We start from the raw sequence: 14621 nt of genomic DNA, 5'->3' as shown, positions 1-14621 counted from the left end.
TTTTGGTATGTTATTTTTCCCCTGCTTGATTTAAACCCGGATTTCTTCATGTTTATTTTGCATCTATGTTTAACCTGAAATATTCCATTTATCGTGTTTTGTTCCATGTAATCAAGCATCCAGTTTATATTTATTTTTACCACCACTTTTTCCACAATAAACTTTACTTAATTTTCACCTGGCTTCAGCTGACATCTTTCCAAGCACGCACACACAGAGAACTCTAGAAATCGTTACAGAATGATCTGCCAAAATAAACGTGTGCAGGAGTTTTGTTTTGATTCAGCTGAATCTCATAAAATGGCTTCACTTCAGAAAGGTTCCCTGCCTCTCAAGTTTTTGCCGTTTTTGAGTTCTGCATTGCTGGTGGATTTCAGAGAGAAACTGGAGGGTATTCAAATCCTATCTTCAGAGATACTGTCTGCTCTGCCTGAAGATTCAGTAAGGTTACCTGCTCCCTTTAAGGAGACGCAGGAAAAAAGGGTAAAAGATCAGTCTGGTACTCTCAATTCTGGCTGCTGTTTTTCTAGCGTAAGCAAAGGCAAGTTTTGGAGTTTTCCACGACCCAGTCTCTCTGAGGAAGAAAGGAGACATAGAAGGGATAAGAAGCTCTGTTTTTATTGCGGCAGGTCGGGACATTTTATTCAGTTATGTCCTGCTCGCAAACATAAAAAGAGCTTTCCTCATTCTGCCATAGTGCCAAATTCTGCTCAGTTATGCCACTGTGGTGCTCAAATTTCGAAAGGAGGGGTGTCCGGCCAAGCGACCCCAGGAGGGGTGTCCGGCCAAGCGACCCCAGGAGGGGTGTCCGGCCAAGCGACCCCAGGAGGGGTGTCCGGCCAAGCGACCCCAGGAGGGGTGTCCGGCCAAGCGACCCCAGGAGGGGTGTCCGGCCCAGCGACTCCAGGAGGGGTGTCAGGCCCAGCGACTCCAGGAGGGGTGTCCGGCCCAGCGACTCCAGGAGGGGTGTCCGGCCCAGCGACTCCAGGAGGGGTGTCCGGCCCTGCGACCCCAGGAGGGGTGTCCGGCCCTGCGACCCCAGGAGGGGTGTCCGGCCCTGCGACCCCAGGAGGGGTGTCCGGCCCTGCGACCCCAGGAGGGGTGTCCGGCCCAGCGACTCCAGGAGGGGTGTCCGGCCCTGCGACCCCAGGAGGGGTGTCCGGCCCTGCGACCCCAGGAGGGGTGTCCGGCCCTGCGACCCCAGGAGGGGTGTCCGGCCCTGCGACCCCAGGAGGGGTGTCCGGCCCTGCGACCCCAGGAGGGGTGTCCGGCCCTGCGACCCCAGGAGGGGTGTCCGGCCCTGCGACCCCAGGAGGGGTGTCCGGCCCTGCGACCCCAGGAGGGGTGTCCGGTCCTGCGACCCCAGGAGGGGTGTCGGTCCCTGCTGCCCTTGCCTTCGGGCATGAGGTCCCTGCTGCCCTTGCCTTTGGGCATGAGGTCCCTGCTGCCCTTGCCTTTGGGCATGAGGTCCCTGCTGCCCTTGCCTTTGGGCATGAGGTCCCTGCTGCCCTTGCCTTCGGGCATGAGGTCCCTGCTGCCCTTGCCTTCGGGCATGAGGTCCCTGCTGCCCTTGCCTCATGGCATGAGGTCCCTGCTGCCCTTGCCTCACGGCATGAGGTCCCTGCTGCCCTTGCCTCACGGCATGAGGTCCCTGCTGCCCTTGCCTCACGGCATGAGGTCCCTGCTGCCCTTGCCTCACGGCATGAGGTCCCTGCTGCCCTTGCCTCACGGCATGAGGTCCCAGTTGCCCTTGCCTCACGGCATGAGGTCCCCGTTGCCCTTGCCTCACGGCATGAGGTCCCCGTTGCCCTTGCCTCACGGCATGAGGTCCCCGTTGCCCTTGCCTCACGGCATGAGGTCCCCGTTGCCCTTGCCTCACGGCATGAGGTCCCCGTTGCCCTTGCCTCACGGCATGAGGTCCCCGTTGCCCTTGCCTCACGGCATGAGGTCCCCGTTGCCCTTGCCTCACGGCATGAGGTCCCCGTTGCCCTTGCCTCACGGCATGAGGTCCACGTTGCCCTTGCCTCACGGCATGAGGTCCGAGAGGTGCCCGCCTTGCCAGAGGTCCGAGAGGTGCCCGCCTTGCCAGAGGTCCGAGAGGTGCCCGCCTTGCCAGAGGTCCGAGAGGTGCCCGCCTTGCCAGAGGTCCGAGAGGTGCCCGCCTTGCCAGAGGTCCGAGAGGTGCCCGCCTTGCCAGAGGTCCACGCCTTGCCAGAGGTCCGAGAGGTGCCCGCCTTGCCAGAGGTCCGAGAGGTGTCCACCTTGCCAGAGGTCCGGCCAAGGCCTGTCCAGCCCCAGGAGGGGGCTCTGCCTGTCCAGCCCCAGGAGGGGGTTCTGCCTGTCCAGCCCCAGGAGGGGGTTCTGCCTGTCCAGCCCCAGGAGGGGGTTCTGCCTGTCCAGCCCCAGGAGGGGGTTCCGCCTGTCCAGCCCCAGGAGGGGGTTCCGCCTGTCCAGCCCCAGGAGGGGGTTCCGCCTGCCCAGCCCCAGGAGGGGGTTCCGCCTGCCCAGCCCCAGGAGGGGGTTCCGCCTGCCCAGCCCCAGGAGGGGGTTCCGCCTGCCCAGCCCCAGGAGGGGGTTCCGCCTGCCCAGCCCCAGGAGGGGGTTCCGCCTGCCCAGCCCCAGGAGGGGGTTCTGCCTGTCCAGCTCCAGGAGGGGGTTCCGCCTGTCCAACACCAGATAGAGGTGCCTGCCATGCCCGAGATCCAAGATTTGCCCGAGGATCTGCCTTACTTTTATGGAAATATCTCTCACTGTTTAGCTCTCTTCAGATATTATCTGAGTTTTGATGACTTGTCCCCTATTGATATCATTGCTAACGTATGTATGAGATTCAGAGGGAGGGCCTTGAAGTGGGTAAATGGTCTTATAGATAAGGGAGATCCAGTGTTACAAGATTTGCCCGGTTTCCTCAAGGCTGTGACCGAAAGATTCAGTCCACCAACTGTCCTCACGCTCCTAGATGAATCTACTAAGGTGTGCCCCTCTGAGAACCTGCCTTTGCAGTCTGGGGAGCACCCTCAGTTTTTCAGATGTGGGCAGGTATCTCTAGGTGTTCACGCAGATTGCTTGGCAAGTTTAACATCTACAAGTTTACCATCCGCTCTTGATTCCATCCAGGAAAATAAGAGGTCAGTTCTACCGCTGGGTGGTGGCTCCGACTCTGAGAGTGAGCTTCTGGATGATCCGAGACTCGTTTTTGATGGACCTGTATTGCCTAATAGTGTCTTTGTGACACCTTCAAATAGGGTTAGGCAACCCAGAAAGAAAAAAGGAAAAAAGAAGAGAAGGTGAACTTTGAGGCGTCTGGAATCCGCCTGTTTAAGGGGGGGATAATGTTAGGAATATTTGTGTTTTGTTTTGCCTTGCATTACCTCATTCCTGCCTCTAGGGGTCTCACTTGTTGCCTCAGGTCTGAATGGCAGTTGCACACTGCCTCTGCAGGGTAATTACCTGATTGTGTGCACCTGGAGCCCAACACCCTGCTGCTATTTAACTCCAGCTCACAGGCACTTAGTTGCAGATCATTGCGGTTCCGTATGGAGTGAGACTGGGCTCTCTCCAGTAACCCTGTCCAGATTCTGCCTTATTTGCTTCTTGGAGACTTCCCTGCAGTTTGCTAAAACGCATGTGCCTTGCTTCTGGACTTCTTACCCTGCCAGTTCAACATCTACATTTCTGGACTATTATTTGCAGTTTGTTTCCATTCCTGCCTGATCACTTCATTTTTGGTATGTTATTTTTCCCCTGCTTGATTTAAACCCGGATTTCTTCATGTTTATTTTGCATCTATGTTTAACCTGAAATATTCCATTTATCGTGTTTTGTTCCATGTAATCAAGCATCCAGTTTATATTTATTTTTACCACCACTTTTTCCACAATAAACTTTACTTAATTTTCACCTGGCTTCAGCTGACATCTTTCCAAGCACGCACACACAGAGAACTCTAGAAATCGTTACAGCAAGTAGACAAAAACAGCTTAAAATTGGCCAAGTTGTTAAAACTGCAAATACAGGACTCCTACCAGATGGAATGGTCTACCCTATAAAAAGTAGACTTTATCACAGGATTACTGAAGAAACCTCAGGCATCCCTGGAAACAGTCCTTCGTCCTGGGTAGTGATCCTCCATTTGCAGTGCCCCTCCTCACCAACGCGTTTCAATACACAAAGGTATCTTTATCACCTTGGACTTGGACTGCTTCCGCTGTCATCCAAAGTTTTTGAACTTGTCACTGACTTATGATGAATGCGCTGCAGGTGACGTATAAGGGAGGATGTTCCGAGGTGGTTAACGTCCTTACCCCTACTTATTATAGCTTGACAAAGGCAACACACGGCTTGACACCTGTTGTCCGCATTTGTGTTGAAATAATTCCACACCGAAGAGCTGATTTTTTTTGTATTTTGACCAGGCATGTCAATAGCCATATTCGTCCCACGGACAACAGGTGTCTCCCCGGGTGCCTGACTTAAACAAACCACCTCACCATCAGAATCCTCCTTGTCAATTTCCTCCCCAGCGCCAGCAACACCCATATCCTCATCCTGGTGTACTTCAACAGTGACATCTTCAATTTGACTATCAGGAACTGGACTGCGGGTACTTCTTCCAGCACTTGCAGGGGGCGTGCAAATGGTGGAAGGCGCAAGCTCTTGCTGGTAATTATTTGCAGAATATTGCTACTCTCTTACTAAAAATCTTGCTGGTAATTATTTGCAGAACATTGCTACTCTCTTAGTAAAAATCTTGCTGGTAATTATTTGCAGAACATTGCTACTCTCTTAGTAAAAATCTTGCTGGTAATTATTTGCAGAACATTGCTACTCTCTTAGTAAAAATCTTGCTGGTAATTATTTGCAGAACATTGCTACTCTCTTAGTAAAAATCTTGCTGGTAATTATTTGCAGAACATTGCTACTCTCTTAGTAAAAATCTTGCTGGTAATTATTTGCAGAACATTGCTACTCTCTTAGTAAAAATCTTGCTGGTAATTATTTGCAGAACATTGCTACTCTCTTAGTAAAAATCTTGCTGGTAATTATTTGCAGAACATTGCTACTCTCTTAGTAAAAATCTTGCTGGTAATTATTTGCAGAACATTGCTACTCTCTTAGTAAAAATCTTGCTGGTAATTATTTGCAGAACATTGCACATTACATTGTATGTTTATAAAATTGTTTTAAGTGGTTTAATATCTGTAGTGTGCAAAAACTTATAGTGATTGACTGGAGTTTTCAAACCTCACATTTGTTAGCTGATTAACACCTATTGGCGGGAGGGTTGTTGTGTGGGGGAGGGGGTTGTAATCAGGACATATGTTTGTAGACCTATTTAGTCAGTAAAGCATAGGACGCCAGGCCTATTAGGACGCTGCAGTGGCTATTTTATGAAGTGGCTAGTTATAAAGTGGCAGCACAAAACAGCAGTGTTATACCTGTGTTAAACCGAAGGAAAACAGAAGGCAAACAAACTAACAAGATAACAGAAGGACTGCATCACAACCACAAAACGCTGGAACTTTATGTGGCCTCTCCTCGCATCAAACATGAGAACACCAAGACAAGGCTTAGCACCTCTCTGGCTGAGAACATCAAGCCTGCCCCCGGGCCTAACCCCCAAGATGAACAGGGAACTGTTGGGCACAGGACCAGGTTCAGCAGGGACATCCCCATTGCTTCTGAGTATTGAGTATGCCCCCCACATTCTCCTACCCACCCGTACTAAGATCTGATCAAAATGTTAGCCCAATCCTACTCTGCCACTAGTTACCTGCTATTTTTTTTTCCCTCCATTGCTCGCTTCCACCCCACCATGTGTTTTTCCTGTAATGTTTACCTCCACTGATTGCACACCTTTCCATTGTGCCCTACATGCAGGGTACATCATACTACTACATAAGCATCAGTTTTCCCATATATGACCTTGGCCCTTGTATGGCTCACCTCCCACAGTGTAACCTCCAAAGTGCGCCCAACATGGCTGCCCCATATGGTACACTTGTGGATGGGATGAAAAATACATAGGCCTGATGGTTTTGATGGAACCCTACTCTGAACTGTAGGACTCTGAAATCACCCCCATTTTGTGTCATCACTTCTAGGGGTGGACTATCCCACCCTGGGTAATCCTACGCCGAGCGCCTAAGATGGCTGCTGCACCTGGTACCTTGTGAGGGTGGAATACACAACCCTTGGAAGTTATTACCCAAAATGCCTGCACCAATCCTGCGTTATGCTTTCTGTGGGCTTAAGGTTTTCTTTTATGTCTGTTGCTTGTCAATTGTTGTATTACTCAAATCCTCTGTATCATGTGCATTGTTTTTGATGTCTGTAAAGCGCCTTGAGTCCTGTTGGAGAAAGAGCGCTATATAAATAAAATTATTATTATTATTATTCCCATCCAGTGTTGGGAAGGTCAGGCATCGCAACCGACACAAGTGGACTCTCCTTGGGGATTTGTGATTTAGAAGAACGCACAGTTCTTTGCTGTGCTTTTGCCAGCTTAAGTCTTTTCATTTTTCTAGCGAGAGGATGAGTGCTTCCATCCTTATGTGAATCTGAACCACTAGCCATGAACATAGGCCAGGGCCTCAGCCGTTCCTTGCCACTCCGTGTCGTAAATGGCATATTGGCAAGTTTACGCTTCTCATCAGACGCTTTCAGTTTTGATTTTTGGGTCATTTTACTGAACTTTTGTTTTTTTGATTTTACATGCTCTCTACTATGACATTGGGCATCGGCCTTGGCAGACGACGTTGATGGCATTTCATCGTCTCGCCCATGACTAGTGGCAGCAGCTTCAGCACAAGGTGGAAGTGGATCTTGATCTTTCCCTATTTTAACCTCCACATTTTTGGTCTCCATTTTTTAATGTGTGGAATTATATGCCAGTATCAATAGCAATGGCCTACTACTATATATACTGCGCACAACTGAAATGCTATATATTATATACTGGTGGTCAGCAAACTGTGCAAAACTGAAATGCTCCACAGGTATGGATGGATAGTATACTTGACGACACAGAGGTAGGTACAGCAGTGGCCTACTGTACCGTAATGCTATATATTATATACTGGTGGTCAGCAAACTATGCAAAACTGAAATGCACCACAGGTATGGATGGATAGTATACTTGACGACACAGAGGTAGGTACAGCAGTGGCCTACTGTACCGTAATGCTATATATTATATACTGGTGGTCAGCAAACTGTGCAAAACTGAAATGCACCACAGGTATGGATGGATAGTATACTTGACGACACAGAGGTAGGTACAGCAGTGGCCTACTGTACCGTAATGCTATATATTATATACTGGTGGTCAGCAAACTGTGCAAAACTGAAATGCACCACAGGTATGGATGGATAGTATACTTGACGACACAGAGGTAGGTACAGCAGTGGCCTTCTGTACCGTACTCCTATATATTATATACTGGTGGTCAGCAAAATTATGCACTGTACTCCTACTATATACTACAATGCAGCACAGATATGGAGTGTTCTTCAGGCAGACAAGTTAACGTATACTGGTGGTCACTGGTCAGCAAAACTCTGCACTGTACTCCTCCTATATAATATTATACTGGTGGTCCCCAGTCCCCACAATAAAGCAGTGTGAGCACAGATATATGCAGCACACTGAGCACAGATATGGAGTGTTTTTCAGGCAGACAACGTATACTGGTGGTCACTGTCGGCAAAACTCTGCACTGTACTCCTCCTATATAATACAGCTGCTCCCCAGTCCCCACAATTAAGCAGTGTGAGCACAGATATATGCAGCACACTGAGCACAGATAAGGAGCGTTTTTTTCAGGCAGAGAACGGATAAAACTGGTGGTCACTGATCAGCAAAACTCTGCGCTGTACTCCTCCTATATCAATAATACAGCTGCTCCCCAGTCCCCACAATTAAGAAATAAGCAAGCACAAATATTTGCATCAACAATGAATAAACGGAGAGGACGCCAGCCACGTCCTCTCCCTAACATTTCCAATGCACGAGTGAAAATGGCGGCGACGCGCGGCTGCTTATATAGAATCCGAATCTCGCGAGAATCCGACAGCGGGATGATGACGTTCGGGCGCGCTCGGGTTAACCGAGCCATACGGGAGAATCCGAGTATGCCTCAGACCCGTGTAAAATGGGTGAAGTTCGGGGGGGTTCGGTTTCCGAGGAACCGTTCCCGCTCATCACTACTTAGTACAGATCTGATTTGGTATTAATACTCCCAATACTTAATGGATATACAAAATAAGAAAACAATAGGACATATAGTAGTATTACTAAATTGCTTAACCTCTTTGAAAGAAAAAGACAGAAAAAAAACAGAAAGAACTTGACCTATCTGTGGTCACCAAGTAAAAAGAAAACTCCATGGCAAACAGGACATTTTGAAAGTTCCCATCCTAGACTTCTTTCCTGTCTTTGTCGTCCAAGCAGGTCAAGGTAAATGCAATTGATGGTTTTATAACATTTGTTCAAATCTTCTAAATCAGAGATTTTTAATAAGGGTATGTAATCTTTTCAGATTGCCTTTTACCAAATATTACATGTAAACAGGTCATACAGTAAAGTCTTTTTCTTCATAGACCAAACATGACTGGTAAATATATTTTAAAATATGACCTCTTCCTGTGGGGCCTATTTATCAAATTATATTTGCAGGGACCCACAAATATTAAGGATCTTTTGGATTCTCTATCTGCTCCAGTCCCTCCATTTCTGACAGCAGAAGCAGACCTCACAGGTTTCTATAGGGGCTTCTAGGCTGTCAAATTTACCAAGCAACAAAATAGAACGCATTCTTAAGTTTGGCCTTGGCAGCCTATAGCCTGTCCCTGGCAACTAAGTAGTCCATTGTAGCTTATGAGGTACATTTGAATAATTTATTAGGAGATGGATCCATTTGATCCTTCCCTGCTGCTGCCCACTCATGCATGCTTGGCTGGTATAAAATGCAATTACTTTACTTCTGCTGATCTCCAGGAAGGGCTCCTATCTGTCCCCAGACATTCAGGTAAATAAGGATTCCTTATTGCTGCAAATTGCAGTGATAAGGAATCCTTATTTTCAAGGGTCACTCTGCATAAATTAATAAATATACCCCTATGTCTTGTTTGGTTTGTTTTACAACTATAGCCTACTATACTGTACCAGGTTGGGTATGTGTGACCGCCGGTCACCATACCAAAGCCAGGATCCCAGCTTCCAGATGGCCGGCAGGGGAGCGAGCGCAATGAAGCCCCTTGCAGGGTCGCTGCGCTCGCCACAGGTTATATCCCCACTCTATGGATGTCATGGACACCCATGAGTGGGAATAGTCCCTGTTAGTCGGCATGCCGACTATCAGGATTGGTAGGGGGCGGTATCCCGGTGTCGGTATTCCCACTGTACCTGCTGCTTCATGTCACATGTCATGAGATATCCCAGATACCAATGGAATTTCATAGGTCAGATTTGCTGTTATTGATGGATACTAATTTGAGGTTTGAGCATTTAGAACCCCTGCCATAAACTGTAGCCCATGTTCTGTTACCACACAGCTAGCTCACCTACATTCTCATGTACAAGACCCTGGTACTCAGAGAAGAGAGAACTCATCAGCCCCCTTCTTATAAGGATTGTGCAATATTAATATTTTAATTTAGATTTCACTTTATACAATATTAAGTTATACTGTATTCAGGGCCAAATGAACCCATGACCAGGCCCTTAGGCTTTCGGGTATTTTGATCCCCCTCCGACACTTCAATCTTTCACCCCACTACAGCTGACATTTGGGAAGCAGAGTTTATCCTTTCAGTATTCACACAGACACAGATACGAAGTGAAATAAAGTCTGCTGACCTCTGTTCTCATAGTGCAATCATTCTTCCTTTTCTTTTCTCTTTTAACATAGTGCCAGCGCACTATTGGTCCACTGTCATCCCCACCACCACCGCCACCACCATCACTGGCTGAAAACAAACCTCAGCTGACTACTACTGTGCCTTGCTATGGTGCAGAGTGCAAAGTGCCTTTAACCATTAGAGCCCCAGGGCACATGTAATGGTGTTTCAGCAAAAAAACTGACAGGCCCTACAGGGCCCCTAGGCTTTAGCCTAGTCACAATCTCCACTACAAATCCACACCTTGCGCTCGTCATAGACCAAAGTTCCAGCAGCTTGTCCTGAGGATTTGATCCCAATTAACTCAAATGACAGACGGTACAATAAAACAAATGGGACTGCGCTTCTCTCTTTGATCACACTTTATATCAAGCAATTAAAAAATACAATAATTTACAATACAATTAAAAATACACCGATACCGGCCAGTATCATAACAACATACCTGTCTCCTACAATATTTCTTACATCTCATAAACAGAATTGACCAAATGAGCCTATCAAACTTGGCAGCAGGATTGTGGGAGACAACCAAAGTACCCGGAGGAAACCCACGCAAGTACAGGGAGAATATAACAAATTATGTCTACTTATTATAACAAATAAGTAGGTACAGTGCTAAAACACATAATGACATTTATATTCAGGGGATTTCAGTAGAGATGTGAATGGACCCCCATGTTTTGGTTCTAATTCATGATCATATTTTGGAAAACCACCCTCAAGTGTTTTGGTTTGGATATCGTTTGTGGTTCAGTTTTGGATTCCTTGAAAATTGTTAAACATTGATTTAAAAAAAAAAATCGATCAAACAGCTACAATCTTGCAATTTAAACCTATTTACATGGAATACTCATGTTCGGTTTTTAAATCCGAGATTGGAACTGATAACAAACCCAAGTTGGCACTCTGTTCCACTCTGAACCCCAAAGTAATTCCGAACTGGGACTCAACGCAGAACCCCTAAGATCGGGTGTGCTTGTATTTCAGGAAAACCGAACCGCAAATACAGGTAAAGAAGCACATATGGTCTACCCTTTATATTTAGCAATGACACTGCTGTATACGTGGAGCTTGGCATCACTCTTGGCTGGTATGAAAATACTTCTGTGTTTACAACCAGTTCTCTATAATGATACAAAAGTTGAATATCCTAAAACTAAGACTTTTGCTGAACACGTAATCAGCCCTAAAACACAAAAAATGTAAGTCCATTCAAAAAGAAAGGTTAATTAGTTTGTCATTGCTACTGTTGCCAGTGTGTTGGATATACATTCCCTTGTGGGATGCTGCAGATAATTCCATATCTCAGTAGTGATTCTGCTTCAATAATTAAACTTGGCAATGTCCCAAACACCATGAATGATTGTAAATGAGAAATTACTCATCATTAAGCCATGTTCTGTCAACATAATTGGATGTTCAATTTTCTTATTTGTTTGACTTTTAGGGGCCGTTTTTCATAAAAGTATGCAAAAACAGCAATTTCTGCATCACTTTAATTGTTTTAGCTATGTACTAACAGCCTAATGCAAGAGATTTTATAGAAATTTTCTGCAAAAGGCTAATTAGCGCTGTAGACCGCAGTCCCCTTCTTTTTCAGTAGGGACTAGAGGTCTAAGCTTTTCAGAGTTTGGTCCAGAAGCTTCATGCCATCCTCAGATGGCGTAAACTGCTTTAAAGCCTTTGGAGGCTTACTGGACAGAAAGGGATCTTAAGATCGATCTCCAGAAGCCTCAGTCTGGCGTTAGAATCTGAAAGACTTCTCCAATATCACGGGGAAGCAACTGGCAAGTACAAGGGTTATCAATACCACTATCCCTATAAGTTAACTACATAGCAGAGATATTTTTATTATTTTGAAACTATCCTTTGTGAGATAGACTGTTAATAATTACGGCAGTGCCGTGATTATAAATACTTATGCCGCAAAGCATAGGTGTTGGGACAAGAAGGGGAAGCAAGGATCCCGCTCGCCCCCTACACCACCCCACATCGCAAAATATTTGAGGTGCCAGTCAATGTACCGGTCGCAGGGCGCAGTGCAGCCACCATCTAGGGATACCACAGATAGTGTTAGGATGGAGATAATCCCTTTTCCAGCTGCTCTATCTCCTCCCTCCCCACATCACTACTCCACCAGCCTCCAGGGCCCTTCTCCTCCCTGCCACACAGGCCCAGCCTCTACAGTGTATGGCTATTTACTGCGGGCTGATCCCTCCTATGGGACCAGCCCTGCACCATCTCACCTCCCACTTCATATGTTCCTCACCTCTTCCACCTCAACTCCCACTTTGTCCGTACAGTAGCTCTCTGCATAGAGAATGTCCGGGGGGGAGCTGCTGACTGCACATGCTCAGCCATAGCAGCTCCGTCCGTCCTCACAGTGACTGCCGCTAGTGTGCTCCTGCCTCCCAGACCCTGGTGCCTGGTATGTATATCATATACAGTACAGTATGTATACTGTATATGAAGTTTGTGTGTATTTGTAGGTATGTATGTATTTATGTAAGTATGTGTGCTTGTGTATGTCTGTATGTTTGTGTATGTATGTATGAATTTGTGTGAGATAATGCAAAGAAGATATTTTGAACATATTCTTTGTATTTTTCATATTCTTTATACAGTCAAACTCTGACACAAACGTTAGTATGACAGGAAAGGCTCTGTCTCACCTGCCTCACATCACCGCACGTCACTGATCGATATACAGATATATCGAACATGCGGCGGCACTCAGACGGCTGAAATAAGGTACTCGTACACTCCAGTGGAGTGTACGAGTACTTTATTTCAGCCGTCTGAGTACAACCGCATATTCGATATATATATATATATATATATATATATATTCTAAAAAACAAATGAGAGAGGCGCCCCTAGTGCAATATAGACAGTATGATATACCTCCACCAAGCAACACCCTAAAATTAGAGGTGTACCGTGTAAAGTGGTCTCATAACCACTTTTAATCAACGTTTCTCAGAAATCAAAACCGTTCCCCGCTTCTGGCAGTGGACTCCTGGATGTAGTGGTCACGTCTGTGTTTACGGTCTCTGTCCTGCTCGGTTCACTCTGCTCCTCCATCTTGCTGACTCTCCTGGTCATGGCTGGGCTCCATATGATTGCTGCTACAGACACACCTGAGTCCCTCCAGTGAGAAGCTACTGCTGAGATGATGTAGGACTCCTCTTCCCACTGTTGAATTTTGTAGAAAGCTAATGAAAGTACAGCTCCAATGTCCACTGCAGAAGTAACACAGCTCTGTCTCCAAAGGGAGCAGCAGAATAGACAGATGGGGAACAGGAGAGCAGGAGACTTGGGGTGAATGTATCAGAGAGGGGAGGGAGAACTTGTGCATCAGATCTTTTGCAAACTGCATGAACTTTTAGAGGAAGGTCCATTGCGCCAATTATCACTCTTTTTATTACCATATATATATATATATATATATATCTATATCCATGGTTTATAATGGCACTCACTGTCATACAACATCTACCGTGGTGCCTTCCTCCAATGTTAGTACACCAAAGACGGCTCTCTGGGAAGGATTGCGACTCCTCTCCACTAAGCTTTAAGAATTAGGCGGCACTCCTCGGGTTTGTTCAGCCATGAAAGCGTGTATTCAAATCAAATCAAATCAAATCAAAAGTTACAGGCATAGTGAAACACCAACGTTTCAATGCCTCACAGGCGTTTTTTTCAAGGTGCTATGCTGTGAAAAAGTGAAAAACAACAACCCAAAAAAAAAATTTGAATACACGCTTTCATGGCTGAGGAGTCGCAATCCTTCCCATAGAGCCGTCTGGAGGGAGAATAAATAGCGTGGCGAGTGCAGCGAGCCCGTAAGGGGCTCTTTTGCGCTCACCCCACTGCTGACATAGCGGCGGTCGGGATCCTGGCGCCGGTATGCTGGGCGCCGGGATCCAGAGTGCCGATATGCCGTAGTAGACCCAACAGAAACTCCCCAGACTAAATACTGTGTTTGCCCCTGTAGATATATCTATCTCCCTCAGGCGGGTAAGTCCACCTGCCCCTGAGGGGGTGACATACAGCAATTTAGGGCACCAAAATGAAATTATATCTTGGCCCCCCCAACCTAAAAACAGTTGTGGCTCCCTTGCCTCTAAGTCACTTAATGGTTACTCTTTCTAATATTTTTATGTTGTTTACAGTTCAATGTTTTGTTTTGTTTTCAGTTTTCTAGATTTTTATCCCTTTTTTATTTATTTTTATTTTATATTAAAGATATTAATTTCCTATCTGGTTTTGGGTTATCTACTGTATTAGTTTGTTTTTCATTTGATGACATAGGAAGCTGTGCAATATTAGTATTAGTACCTTCTGTATAACTAGAGTCAGTAACACACACATGTACTTTACAATGCGTCACATTTATATCTATAAAAATGGTGTATTCAAGATTTCATTAAGTGCGATTTAATGGAAAAAAATTATTTCCCTGATGTGTTAGAGTGCTTGCGGCTAGTTACTGGCATTTGAGCAGTTTTTCTTGCCAAGGGGAAAAAGCAAGGATTATTGTTATACTACTTATACTGTGTTTTGGGGATTTCTTAAGTGTTTTGTTGTAAGGATTTTTTGCAGTTACGTAGTTGCTATACACTTCTGATGTAATGTAAAAAAATATATATTTATAGTATTTCTTCTGCTTAACAATACACACACATTTTCGTCTGCTACATACAGAAAAATAGGAT

The sequence above is a fragment of the Pseudophryne corroboree genome, chromosome 3 (genome assembly GCF_028390025.1).
Source record: "Pseudophryne corroboree isolate aPseCor3 chromosome 3, aPseCor3.hap2, whole genome shotgun sequence".
Classification (NCBI taxonomy): Eukaryota; Metazoa; Chordata; class Amphibia; order Anura; family Myobatrachidae; genus Pseudophryne; species Pseudophryne corroboree.
The sequence above is the reverse complement of the archived record's forward strand: the minus strand, read 5'-3'. Positions refer to the sequence as shown.